Source organism: Ceratotherium simum, chromosome 34, assembly GCF_057802395.1.
Source record: "Ceratotherium simum simum isolate JZ-2026a chromosome 34, ASM5780239v1, whole genome shotgun sequence".
Lineage (NCBI taxonomy): Eukaryota > Metazoa > Chordata > Mammalia > Perissodactyla > Rhinocerotidae > Ceratotherium > Ceratotherium simum.
In genome coordinates, this window is record NC_141933.1 from 11706452 (window position 1) to 11720274 (window position 13823).

General features: G+C 54.0%; 1 long non-coding RNA gene across 1 annotated transcript; it reads left to right on the forward strand.

The window, feature by feature from the left end:
• Positions 1-10222: 10222 nt before the first annotated feature.
• Positions 10223-10987, forward strand: LOC147912562 (uncharacterized). The gene is made up of 2 exons (XR_015549787.1): positions 10223-10340; positions 10675-10987. It is a non-coding gene; the product is annotated as an uncharacterized LOC147912562 (long non-coding RNA).
• Positions 10988-13823: the final 2836 nt, after the last annotated feature.

The following is a 13823-nucleotide window of genomic DNA, read 5'->3' on the forward strand; positions in this document are numbered from 1 at the left end:
GGCTGGCCCCATGGCTTAGCGGTTAGGTGCGAGCTCCACTGCTGGCGGCCCGGGGTTCGGATCCTGGGAGTGCACCGATGCACAGCTTCTCCGGCCATGCTGAGGCCACGTCCCACATACAGCAAATAGAAGGATGTGCAGCTATGACAGACAACTATCTACTGGGGCTTTGGGGGAAAAAATAAATAAATAAATTATAAAAAAAAAAAAGCGTTACTGAGGATCTGATCAATAACTAACATGGTTTGTCAAATGTTTTCCAGACAGGATGAAACTGTGTGTTCTGTTTTGCAGAAATTGATGTCCCTGTTTTCCAGATGTTGCTATCTTGCAGAGAAACTTACACGTTTGCCCCAAGATCCCTGCAAAATGTTCTGGCTCCAAGCGTCCTAAAGCTACCTTAAACTTATTAGCATCTTAAATTCTCCTCCTCTGGGAGGGCTGAAGCCGCCATTTTCAGATCATGCAATGTATATAGTAGCATGTTTATCGGCTACACATGTGCCCGAAGTGAATACAGTTGTTACACGGTTGTTACAAATAAACCTGTTACCCTCTGCTCTCTTGTACATAAAGTCTCCACTGACACTAAGCTCGGAGAGACAGTGCATTGGGAGCTATCCCCGGTGTTCTCCATTGCTTGTGCAAGCAATAAAACTTTTCTTCACCTACTTCTGCCTTGGTTCTGTTTTTCAGCTCCACGCTCACCAAGAGAGGAACCCACTGAGTTCCCTTACAGATACAGCTACGCCCAGGTCCCTGGCTATCTTCACTAAAGGAGGTGGGAGGACAGGCATGGCCTATGTCTCACTGCTGCTCAGGGTGCCCCCCACTGTGTCCCTTGGAGCTCTTCAGGGTGATTTTCATGTCCCTTCTCCTCTAGGTTTTCCCTCATGCAGGCTCAAGAGGCCGTGTCCAGGCTCCCTGGTGACTCTCTTGGCCCCACCACCTGGGTAAGTCAGGTCACCTCTCTTGGCCAAGAGAATGTCAGAGCCTTAAAACCATCTGTCAACTGATTAGTGGATTTTAAAAATGTGGTACACCATGCAATGGAACACTACTTGGCCAGAAGAAGGAAAGAAGTACTGGTACATGCTACAACATGGATGAACCGTGAAAATATTTTGGTAAATGAAAGAAGCTAGACACAAAAGCCCACGTATTGTATGATTCCATTTACACGAAATGTCCAGAACAGGCAAATCCATAGAGAGAGAAAGTAGATTAGAATTGCCAGGGGGGTAGAGGGAGGGGCAATGGGGAGCGACTGCTAATGGGTGCAAGGTTTCTTTTGGGGGTCATGGAAATGTTGTACAATCTGATAGAGGTGATTGTTGCACAAACTTGTGAATATACTAAAACCCACTGAACTGTACACTTTAAAGGAGTGAATCTTACTTAAAAAATAAATAATAAAAAGCAACTGAGAAGACCGGAGCGCCGGGGGAGGGAGGGAGCCTCCACAGGCTTACTACCCAGCAGAATAAAGTTGAATCTCTGTACCGTGGCCTGCAAGGTCCTCCTCAACCCCGCATGCCCCTTAGAATCACCTGGGAAGCTTTAAAAATCCCCGTGCCCAGGATGCACCCGGACCAAGTAAATCTAGTGAACCCAATATGCAGCCAGGGCTGGGAACAGCACCCACATGGTCTTAAAAAACAGCAACAGAAAACAAACAAAACATCTGGCCTGCCCAAGGAGGGCTCTGAGGCCCAGAGAGGTGCGTCAATTTGCATGTAAGTCACGGGCTGTCCCACTGAGCAGACATATTACCTCGTGCACAAGAACATGGGCTCTGGAGCTGGGCAGACCTGGGTTCAAATCTCGACTTTACCTAATCACCTAAACGACCCCGTGCACCAGCTTCCTCATCCACGGGCTAGGAGTATCTGTTCCTCAGAGATCAGAGGAGACACCATATGCAAAGGGCTTCTCCCAGTATCTGGCACATTGTGAGCACTTGTTTTAAGCAAGTTTCTAGCAGTTTCCAGTGCACTTGCAGAAGAGCAAGGGAACGTGCCCTCTGGCCCAATGCCCCGCCCTTTTATACTTTTAATAATCATAATAATTTTTAAGCTCTTCCTCAGTCCAGATGCTCTGTGGGGCACCACTCCCATGAAGCAGATGCGGAGAGCCAGGCACAGGAGATGGGGTGTCTTGCTGAAGGTCCACTGACTGATAGTGAATTCTCTTCTCTGTGGATGTACGGAGGGGTGGACCAGACTCTGCAATTCTCCGGGTGCTGGGCTTTTCTGGGCTGGGAATCACCTCTCCTCTGCCTCCACAGCACCTAGCACAAGTCCTGGCACATAGTAGGGGCTCAAAAAATGTTTGCAGAGCCACAGAGGGAAGTCGTAGGACTGAGAGCAGGCCCCCTCCTGGTGGGAGGTTTCACGCGGAGATATGCACTCCCCCACGCGGCCACTAGGTGTCTCCACGCTCCACCAAATGGCTCCTCCAGGGTCCCTCCCAGGACTCCGCTTGCGACAGCTAACTTGGAGGAGGAGGGTCCGCGCCCCTGAGCCCCGGCTAGATGGTGACCCGCGTGGGATGCCGTGCCCTAACCTCCAGCATGCCACCGGCGCCCCCTGCTCTCCCCTGGGGTCAGGTCACAGACCTGGCGACAACCAGCTTCTGAAAGGGTCCAGCGCGCTGTCAGTGTCAGGGGGAGGGGTCGAGGCTGGGGGGTTGGGAGTGGTTGAACACTTAACTCTGTGCCCGCTCATTTTCTTTAATCGCCACAGCTACGACCCTGTGCAGCAGACGTTTTCTCCGTTTTATTAATGAAACTGCAGCTCGGGGAAGCGATGTGACAGTCACTGGGGGCGCTGAGATTCCAGCCCGACTCTGCCCGCTTCCACACACACACACACACACACACGCACACGCACACGCACACACACACACACACACACGCCCCTATCCAGAATCTCAGAGCCGCGCCAGGATTTGATCCTCTTAGCCCCTCAAACCACGGCTCGTGAGGAGTTATTACCCTAAGATCGGTTGTTCTAGTGTAACCATCTCTGTATTTTTTATTTTCTTACCTCTGAATATACTTTGCATCAAGGGCTTGTCTTCTTGGTTCCTGTAAGAACGCTGTGGTTTTCCTTAAAGGAAGATTCTTTTATGGTTTTCTCCTGTTATTACAAAAGCAAGTGGTGCCATTGAAGAAAACACAGAGAAGCCAAGAGAACAGAACCCCCCCATCCCCACCTCCAGGGACAGCCCAGGCCAGTGTCCTTCCTTGGCGACCCCTTCTCCCACCACGGAGCTTGGAATCCCGTGTTGTGTCTGAGCTGGTTCCACGAGACAGAACCCCAGGCTGGGAGTCAGAGTCCGGGTCTTCATCCTGCCCTGCCACTGGGTCCTGTGTGTCTTTGGGCAGGGCCTTCCTGTCTTGGGGTGTCCTGGCATGAGGATGATCCCAAAGGGCCATTTGTCCTGACACTCAAGGATTCTGGGCCTGTCAGGAAGAGTTCAAAGCCCAGGGCAGACCCAAAGTCTTCTCCCCATGCAGGACAAATGAATCTGGGGCTGAGCTAATGAGAGGGGCCTGTCGTGAGCTCCCGGTAACAAGGGGGCTCTCCTGGAATAATCTGGAGACCAGGGGAAGCAGAGGTGGGGAAGCCCCCACCCAGCTCCAGTGCTGAGCATATGGGGCAACCTTCCCAAGGACAGCCAGCTGAGTCTCTACAAGAATCCTGGTGTCCTGTCTCCTGATAGGAGCCCCACGCTTGGTTTAACGTTCTCCTGTCACTCTCTTGAAATTCTTAATAATTTTTGAACAAGGGCCCCCCATTTTCGTTTTGTAGTGGGCTCTGCAAATTATGTAGCCAGCCCTGCTCCTAATAATAATACCTATGACTGACAGAGCTTGCTGTATGCCGGGCACTCTGTGCTTTTCCTATTTATATAATTCATCTGTCCCTCACAGCAGTCAGGTGTAAATTGTCTCTCTTAGACTTGGTCAACCCAGATGATGATGTTTATGGGGTGGGAGGCACTTCATATAAACTCACGCTTTTAAGGCTCTCAGCAATGCCAGAGATGCTATTGCCATCCACATTTTATAGATGAGGAAGTGAGGCCCAGAGAGGTTAGGCAACTTGCCTGCAAATGCAGAGCTACTGAAGGGTTTGGCTGCAATGTGAATCCATGCTTATAGCCCCTATTCATCCTGCAGTGTCTGGGGAGCCAGCTGAAAGCCACTGCCTTTCCTGTCTGGATAACGGGGGCCCTCCCAGGAGCTTTGCAGCCCTGCCCCGCCCCAGCCTGTGCCCCAGCTGTGGCAGGTGCCCAGCGGTGCCTGGGTGGGTGAGCTGTCAGTTTCCATCCCCACTACGTCCTGATCTGCCGACAGCTGCCTCGCTCTCCCACCTCCCGTGCCCAGGTGTGCGATCTGCTCCCCCGCTCAGGCGCGGAGCCGTGGGACCAGGAGGTGTCACTTTCCATTTCTCCCTGCAGTGCTGAGCTCCCCATGTGTCCAGGGCAGCAGCTGGGGCTCCAGGGAGCCTGGTCCGTCAATGCCGCTTATCACTGAGATGACAGCCCAGGCGGAGGGGGCGGATGCCAGGGGTGGGCACAGGTGGCTGGCAGTGGGGTGACCAGATCAGTACTTGGGGACTTTCACCTGCTCAGGACGACTTGCTCAGCCTCTGGGTCTCAGCTCCCACATCTGTAAGACGGGGTGGAGACAGCAGGCCCACCAGTGAAGAATTCAGAGCCTGGGGTACACAGTCCTGAGTTCATGTCCCACGTCCAGCGCTTAGCAGCCATATGACCTTGAACAGGTTGTGAAACTGAATTTCAGTGCCCTCCTCTGTAAAAAGACAGCAAGGACAGAGGCATCCCAGTTAAGAATTCAGACCCAACAGACGGACTCAAATTCAAATCCCAACTCCAGTATTAGTTATGGGACATTGCACAAGTCACCTCACCGTTTTTTTTTTTTTTTTTTGGTGAGGAAGATTGGCCATGAGCTAACATCTGTTGCCAGTCTTGCTCTTTTTTGCTGAGAAAGATTGTCCCTGAGCTGACATCGGTGCCCATCTTCTTCTATTTTGTATGTGGGCCCCCGCCACAGCATGGCCTGATGAGTGGTACGTCGGTCCGCGCCTGGGATTCGAACCTGTGAACCCCAGGCCGCCAAAGCGGAGCACGGGAACTTAACCACTACACCACCGGGCTGGCCCCCACCTTGTCTTTCTGAGCCTTGGTTTCCTCGTCTCCCAAATGGGGATAGTGCTGTGGCATCCTCATGGGGTTCTGGAAGAACTGAGACTTTTCTCCAGTACCTGGTGCTCACTAAGTACTCAGTAAGGTATATGACCTCTCAGGGTGATTGTGAGGACCAGATGGGATTGCTGTGACGTCACAAGAGCTGGTGCCCTGCTGGACGCGTCTGTGTCAGGCCAGGAGTGTAACAAGGAGGCCGAAGGCGGGGCCCTCCTCCACAGCCGGGCTGCAGAGGAGACGACAGTTTCCCACGCAGAGGCCAAAGCCCTAGGAATCTATAGCTGAGGCCTGGGAGAGCTGGCCAGGAGGCGGGTGATGGAGGGCCAGGGGCTAAGCCACCAGGGGCGGCCCTGGTGCAGAGGGCCTTTGGCAGGTGTTGGGGACAGCCTTATTCAAAGGTGACGTGGCAGTGGGGTGGGAGAGACACAACCAAGCCCACTTCAGCCTGGGCCACCTCCCTGGCCTCTCAACAACCCCTCCTGGGGGGGGTCTGGCGTCAAGCCTCCTTCCCCCAGCCCCCAGCAGACCTCATTCTGTAAACCCTGAAGCTGTGCTCCCCAAATTTCACTGTGCACGCAAATCCCCAAGGGGCTTCTTAAATGCTGAATCCAATTCAACAGCCCGGTGGGGCCTGAGGGTCTACATTTCTCACCAGCTCCCGGGGATGTCGACACCGCTGGTTCGGGACCAGACTTGAGTAGCCAGGATAGAAAACATTATATAAACGTAGGTAATGAAAATTAATAATAATTTGGAGTGTTGAGTCATTACCTGGTCTGACTTGAGTAGACTACGAGGGCCTCTCTGGGACACAATTCTCCCCAGAGGTCGAAGGGAACACCTCCTCAATGTCAGAGGTCACTGGGATCTGATTTGGCTCCTAAGAGCAGAGAGACAGGGAGAGGATACCCTTCAGCTGGAGTAACATGGACAGTGGTTTCCAGACCCGGGGCCACATACCAGCTGCTTCAGAACTACTTGGGGCTTCTAAAAAAATATAGCTTCTGGGCCGGCCCAGTGGCACAAGCGGTTAAGTGCGCGTGCTCCGCTGTGGCGGCCCGGAGTTCGCAGGTTCGGATCCCGGGCGCACACCAACGCACCGCTTGTCAAGCCATGCTGTGCTGGCATCCCATATAAAGTGGAGGCAGATGGGCATGGATGTTAGCCCAGGGCCAGTCTTCCTCAGCAAAAAAAGCGGAGGATTGGCAGATGTTAGCTCAGGGCCGATCTTCCTCACACACACACACACAAAATATATATATAGATTCTGAGTCACAAAAAGACAAATGTTGAATGATTCCACTTATATGAGCTATCTAAAGGAGTCAAATTCAAAGAAACAGAAAGTAGAATGGTGGTCACCAAGGGCTGGGGCGAGCAGGCAAAGGGAGCTGTTTAATCTACATAGTTTCAGATTTGCAATGAAAAGAGTTCTGGAAATCTGTTTCACGACAATGTGAATTTACTTAACACTACTGAACTGTTCACTTAAAAATAGTTAAGATGGTAAATTTTATGTTATGTGTTTCTTACCACAATAAAAAAAATTACAGATTCTAGCCCTGATGCCTGAGATCCGATTTAGGGATTTCTGGGGTAGATCCTGGAAATCTATTTTTTAAAATCTCCCCCCAGGGGATCCGGTGCACGGCCATGCTTGGAAACCACTGGTGGGGGGAGGCTATACCCTGAATATCTCCCAAATCTGCCCCCCTCCCCTGCCTCAGCAATCCATTCTGATGATGACAGAAGTCCCATGCCCTCCTCCCTGTCTCCCTCCACCATGCAGCTGCCCTGGTGACCTTTCCAAGTTACAAATCCCATCCTCACACAGCTCCATTAAAACGGTTCCATGGCCTCCTGTTACCCTTGGCACAAAATAGAAAAAAGTGCTGCCTTCTCGTGTGTTCCCGGGGCCTTAGGACAGGAAGCCTTCAGAGCTGTGGCAGAGTTCTGTGCAAGGGCCCCGAGCACCAGGAGGCAGAGATTAATTCTGCCATGAGGAGGGGGCGGCAGGGAAGCTTCTCAGAGAAGAAGGCCTTGGAAGATGAGTTGGTGTTTGTCAAGGACTGAGGTAAAGGCAAGGTGGGGGGCAGTGGGAGGGGGTTCCAGGCTGAGGGACAGGTAGGCAAAGGCAAGGAGGAGATGGCCCCAGGGGAGGGGATGGGCGAGCAGGGAGAAGATAAAACCCCATTCCGCTGGGGTTGCTGGGGGAGATGAGAGTGAAAGCCTCCAGGGCAAGCTCCACCCTGGCCTCCTGGAGCCATTGGATCCCCAGTGTGGCCTCCAGGCCTAGACTCGGGTTACCAGCTTCAGGGCCGAGTGATGCCCAGCACACTCAAGGAGGTGGCCTCGGCAAGGTGATCTGGCTGGGAGGGGGCACAGCTCCGTTTGCTTGGAAACCCCAGGGCTTCCCAACTGTCTGCTCAGCTCACCCGGAGCTCTCGGCCCACTCCCCGGGGCCTGACTGCCCCTTGACCCCTGCTCCTCTCCTTTGGCCTGTGTGTGTGTGTCTGTGTGAGTTTCCTCAGGGTCGTGTGGCCACACGGTCTCTGTCTTTGCCTGTCTGTGCATCTGTGTATTTGTGGGTGTTTCTTAAAAGCTGGGTGTGCCACAGCATGCATGGGTTTATGAGTGGCCCCTCAGATTGTCGGCGAGGCCCCGGGGCCCTCCTAGGGTGTAAGAGGGGATTCTGGGGGTCACTGTGATAGGAACTTGGCACAAGGGAGCTGAGAGGGCTCCAGCCACCCCAGATAAGCACACAGCTCAAATAAAAAGAGAGAGCCTGCTATGGTTCCTTCTAGTCCGTTCCATGACCCCAGGGTCGCCCTGACCATCACCCTAGAGGAATTTGGGAGCTGCTGTTACCCAGAAAGCATTTCAGGAAGGGCTCCTTTCACCCCATTAGAGATCAAATAAACAGGTCCCCTGGGGCTGGGGGCTCCCTTTTCACATCCCCCTTCTCCACTGGGGAAGCCTCTCTCCTCTGCCCCCCACAACACACACACACACACACACACAGTTCCTCGCCGTGAGGGCAGGGCCTGGCTTCCTGGCGGAGGACCCAAGGGCCATATGCTTAGGGCCAGTGTCGCGTGGCCCCAGCTGGGGACATCAGAGCCTCCTCAGGGCTCACACAAGTCTTCTGTCTTTTGGGAAGGAGATGGGGACAGAGATATCCCAGCGAGCTCCAGAAAAGAAATCACATCCCGTAATTGTTGGCAGGAAGGTTAATTGGACGTGGTCGTAAGCTTGTTCCTGGACCAGGCGTGTTAATAGAGCTAAAACATCTGAACATGCCCAGGGCCACGTGGAGGAATGAATAGGCTTGGAGAGTCCAAGGTCGCAATGAACGGCACCCAGGAGTGGAAAGAGCCCTGAACAGAAGTTTGAGCCCCTGGCCCCTCACCCTGGCTTGGCCACCAGCTCCTGCCTCTCTGGACCTTGGTAAACAATACTGTGTGCAAGGTGGGGTCACCTGGACACATGATTGAAGCCTCGCTGTGGTCCTGGGTGGGGGTGGTATCATCATCTCTGATTGGGAATGAGGAAACTGAGGTCCCCTGAGGAGAGGTGACTTTTGCCACGGCTGGCAGTGGTGGGTCAGCCCTGGACCTCAACTCCAAGCTGAGAGCCGGACGTTAAGGGGCTGGGCTAGAAGCCCCATGATTGTCCTCTGCCAGGGCAGACATTCCCTTGGTATCCACTAGGGGGCGCCCTAGACTGTTTCTCCTCATTGGCACCAGCGCCTTTGTCCTCAGCCAGTGTGGTCACCCCTGGGTGGTCTCTGAGCTTGGTGGGGCTGAGGGCCAGCTCTTGGAGCAAGGTCGGAGGGCACAGTGATCCTCCCTCCTCTTCCTAACCCACCCCCATGGAGGAGCCTCCAGCCCTCACCTTCCAAGGGTGAGGGAGGGAAGTGAGATGTTCAAACCCACAGGGATGTGAGGGCCCATTGGTCCCTTCCTCAGGTCCCTTGGGAGCCCCATGTGCCAGATTGCAGTCAGCTACAAATATCAGAGGCTCAGAGAGAGTTAGCAACTTGTCTGAGGTCACACAGCCAGGTCTGTTGGATTCTAAATGCCGGAGCCCAGTCCTGGTTCAGGGGAGGCTCAGGGCGGGTGTGCTGGACTCAGCCTGCCACGTGGTCCGCGGCGGGCAGGAAGGTCCTGGTCAGCTGGGCTTGTGAGTCTTGGTGGTGACAAAAGGGCTGAGCCTTCCACAGAGTCCCTCCAGTCACTCGAGAGGCAAGAGCTCGGTCCAGGCGGTCAGGGCTGGGCGTGGGGGCTCATGAAAGGGCAGGAAGGGGTGGTCAGCTGGCAGCTGGTGGATGTCCTGGGCGTTGGTGTCGGTCTCTTTATCTGAAAGTGGGTGTGTAAGTGGGGGGTGGGGGCAGAGGGGACATGAGTCAGACTCAGGACCGCCTGGTCATTCGGGGGTAGAATTCAGATTTGTCAGCGTATTGGAGGATTGGGGGCGGTGCCGACTTGGGAACTGCAGTGGAGAGAGGCCTTCAGGGGGATGGAGGTGTGAAGGCTGTGATTTGGGGAGGGAGGTTGAGCAATGGCCGGAAGCTGAAGGATCCAGCGGGAGTTGGGGTGAAGCTGACTGGGAGGGGCTTCGGAACCCCAGAGGGGCTGGCCTGGGTGAGGGGAGGTGACAATGACATTGAGAGTGGGGCCGCAGGGCCCTTCTCTCCCTGCTCAGTGTTCTGGAGGGTGGGTGCTTCTCCACCACCATGATGGGAGGCCTGGACCTGTCAGGGAAGCAGGAGGAACGCTGAGTGTCTGAGGAGAGAGCCTCGTGCCTCCCCAGAGTGACTGCCCTCGTACCCAGTCAGGCCCCTCCCCAGAGTAGGCCTGAGCCTCTCGGTCCCCTCCCCAGCACAGAGACATCCAACCCCACCCCTGTTACTCAGGTCAGCACGCAATGACGCAATGACGGAGGCAGGGTCAGGCCCAGAACTGGGCTCCGGGCCGGGAGGATGGAAATGAGCACAGCCCAGGCTCCAGGGCCCACAGCAAAGCCGGGGAGACGAGAGACCATCCACATGCACAGGGATGAGGCTGCTCCAGGTGTGGGGGCTCCGTCTCCCTGGTAGACAGGTAGGTGAGGGGGACATTGGACCAGAGGAGTCGTCCTGGAAAATCCCAGCCCTTTCCCAGGCAGGTCACAGAACCTGCTTTCCCAGCCTAGGGCCCGTCCCTCCCTCCCAGCAACGTGTCCAGGGGCACCTGACTTGAACAGGCTATAAATAGAGGGATGACGGAAGGCTCCGGAAGCCCAAGGGAGGGCAGGAGAGTAGTTCTGGTTTTGTGATGGGGAGTTAAGAGTAACTTACAACAAGTCAAAAGCGATCCGAGGCTGCCTTCTTTGCCATAGAACGCTTGATTTTTAGCTGGGCATACAACCACTTGAAATAAAGACTATGTTTCCCAGCCTCCCTTACAGCCAGCTATGGCCATGTGAATAAGTTCTGCCATCAGTGGATAAGAAGAGGTGTCGTTCAAAGGCAGGAGGTTGCCTCCTTTTTGCCCCTTCTTCCTGTCTGCTGGCTGGAGTATGCGTGTGATTGCTGGAGCTGGAGCAGCCATCTTGGATCACAAGGCAGACGCCACATGATAAGGATGACCAAGCAACAAGAAGGAAGCGATCTGGGTTCTGATGTTTGTGGAGCTTCCACATCAGTCCTGGACTAGATACTTCCAAATGTTGTTTACTTGGGAGAAAAATAAACTTCTGTATTGTTTGACTCACTCTCTCTTTGGGTTGTTCTATTCCCTTCAACTGAGTATAATCCTAAACAACACACAGGTCAGAACTGAACCTCAATTATACCCAATTTTTCTGCCACTGAGATAAATCCATAAACCAAATATAAAAAGGAAAACCCCAGGGGTATTTACACCTCTGAAGCAGTGACAACGGGCATGTTACAATTATATTCCAGGTATCAACCCTCACTCACTAGACCCTTTCCAGAGTCTTCCTTCCCTGCAGTTTCAACAGGATGCTTGGAATGTGGTGTCTTTGTTGCAGATAATATGCAACATCCTGAGAGAGCTTGGCTTCCTGTGCTAGGCCCCCACCAGACATGCCTGGTCTTCTGGATGCTATGACTCAGGGTCCCCATCTCCCAGCCTGGGATCCATGTGCTCACGGAGGCACCAGAGACTTGAGCCACTCGTGCTTGAGGAGTAAATACATGAGGGAAACTTAAGTTAATGCCCTCGGCATTCCTGGGTGGGTCCTTTGAATCACTTTCCCGATACACAGGATCGTGTGGTGTTATCTCTGCCATGATATAATAATAATAATAACAATAAGTTGCCATTTAATGAAGACAATAGAATGTTCAGCTCTCTACAGAGGACTAGACAAATGCCCCCTCCCCTTGGCTGAGATGGAAACAGGAGAACACAGCCCTTGGCTAAGGATTTAATGGAGCCCTTTACGGGAAGAACCTTCTCCTTGTGTAACCGAGGGAGCAGTCGTTAAGGCCCGGGCTCTGCTCCGCACGGTCATGCCACTTACTGGATCCCGGGCGGGCGGGAGCGGTGTCGAGAAAGTGAGACAGCTGGGAAAACACATCCGTCCTCCTTACACAGCTCAGGTCGTTCTGCCTCTGAGTGTGATGTTTACCTTCCCTAGTGGCTTATGGGGCTCCCAGAGCTGGTCGGCCAGGCCACGCCTGCAGAAGGCGGGCTGGGGGGAGGCAGCAGGGGCGTCTGCCAGGGCTACCCAGGGCTGCTGCCAGAGTCAGCACCCCCCACCCCCCATCCCTGTGCTGGGGTGGATGCCTTGGCCATTCCTCATTCTCCTAGCTGCTGGGGGCAGGCCTCGCCTGGTGGTGGGGATGAAGCTTCCCACATGGCAGGGACGGGAGGGAGGGGGTATGGCAGAAGGAGGCAGAAGGCTGAAGTTAGGAGGGTGTGGGCTGAATGAATGATTAGAGCCAGACTGCATGGGTTTGATCCCGGCCCCACTACCAGCTCTGGGATTTGGCCAATGATTTTTTTTTTTTTTTTTGGTGAGGAATATTGGCCCTGACCTAACATCTGTGCCCATCTTCCTCTATTTTGTATGTGGGACGCCACCACAGCATAGCTTGATGAGCAGTGTGTAGGTCCACCCTCGGGATCCGAACCCTCGTACCCTGGGCCACTGAAGTGGAGTGCATGAACTTAACTACTGCGCCACTGGGCCAGCCCTCACCCAGTGATTTAACCTCTCTGTTAAATCAGTTTCCTCATCTGGACAACGGGAAACTTACAATCCCTTCCTCTTAGGGCCGTCATGAGGATTAAATGGGTTTTTCGGATGGTGTGTGGTGCATGAAATGGGCCGGAAGAATATTAGCTGTCAGTTTATTATTATTACTATTATTATTGGGGAGGTATTACAAGAGAGAAGCTCAAAGTCAATGAGCCTTCAGGGAGGGGAACTTCTGGTGAAGAATGGAACTTCTGAGGCGTGACCTCAGAAAAGCTCTCGAGCACACACCTTGAGGCATCAACTCCCACGTTGTAAAGCTGCCTAATCACTCCAGCCCATCGGGGGAGAAGGTCTCATCCTGTTCAGGGAGGCAGAGGAGTGTACAACACAGACTCTGGGGCCGGACGGCCTGGGTCTGAAGCCAAGTCTGTCCTGCTGGAACATTCCTTAACCCTTCTGCACTCTGATTTCCTTACTCGTGACATGGGATGATGAAAGGGCGTCCCTGGAAGGTTTCAATGAGTTAATAGGTGCCAGGTGAGCCCTGATGACAGCCTGGCATTGGTGGTGTGGGGAGACCAGGGGCCAGGGCAGTAGGGGGGGGCTGCCCCAGGCCACGCCCACTGGTACCCCTGAGGGATTGTGCCCAGGAGCTCCAGCATGGCCAAGAAGTGGGGTGTGTGTGTGTGTGTGTGTGTGTGCGTGTGTGGCAGAGCTGTACCTGGGGAAGCCCCCCACGAAGATGAGCCACGCCTGAGTGGCTGCCTCAGGTGAAACGTAGATTCAGGCTCCGTCCAGCTTTCCCACCGAGCTGGAGTTCCTGACTATGAGGGGCACAGGGCGGGGCACACTGGTTCCCTGTTGGTTGTCTCACTTAATCCTCTCCCCACCACTAGGAGGCCACCGTTCACCACCCCATTCTGCAGATGAGGAACTGAGGCGCAGAGACCCAAAGATGGGGGTATCCATGCCAGGCTTGACGGACTCTGGAACCCCCATCCCTGACCAGAACATCCTGGCTTCCCTACTCTGGGATGAAGCCGCTGTCACCCACCCCTAGGGTGCAGAGCAAGCCAGATGCTCTTTCCATCAGCTGACTCTCTCTCCCTCCAGGTCCAACTCACTTTTCTATTCCCACCTTCTGGTCCCGCCTTTGTCTATTTATCCCAAAGAGTAGTGACTTATCCACACCAATTCTGTCCTGACACCTCAAAGACTCACAGAAGCAACAAGCAAACCCTCCCCTTCTAGAACGTGTCCTGGAGCCTGGGAGGGGGTCGTGGTCTGCAGTAGACACACTCCCGGGCGCATGGAGGGACCTGCACTGGAGCCAGCCAGGAAGGCTTCCTGGATGAGGTGGGCTTTGAGAAGGG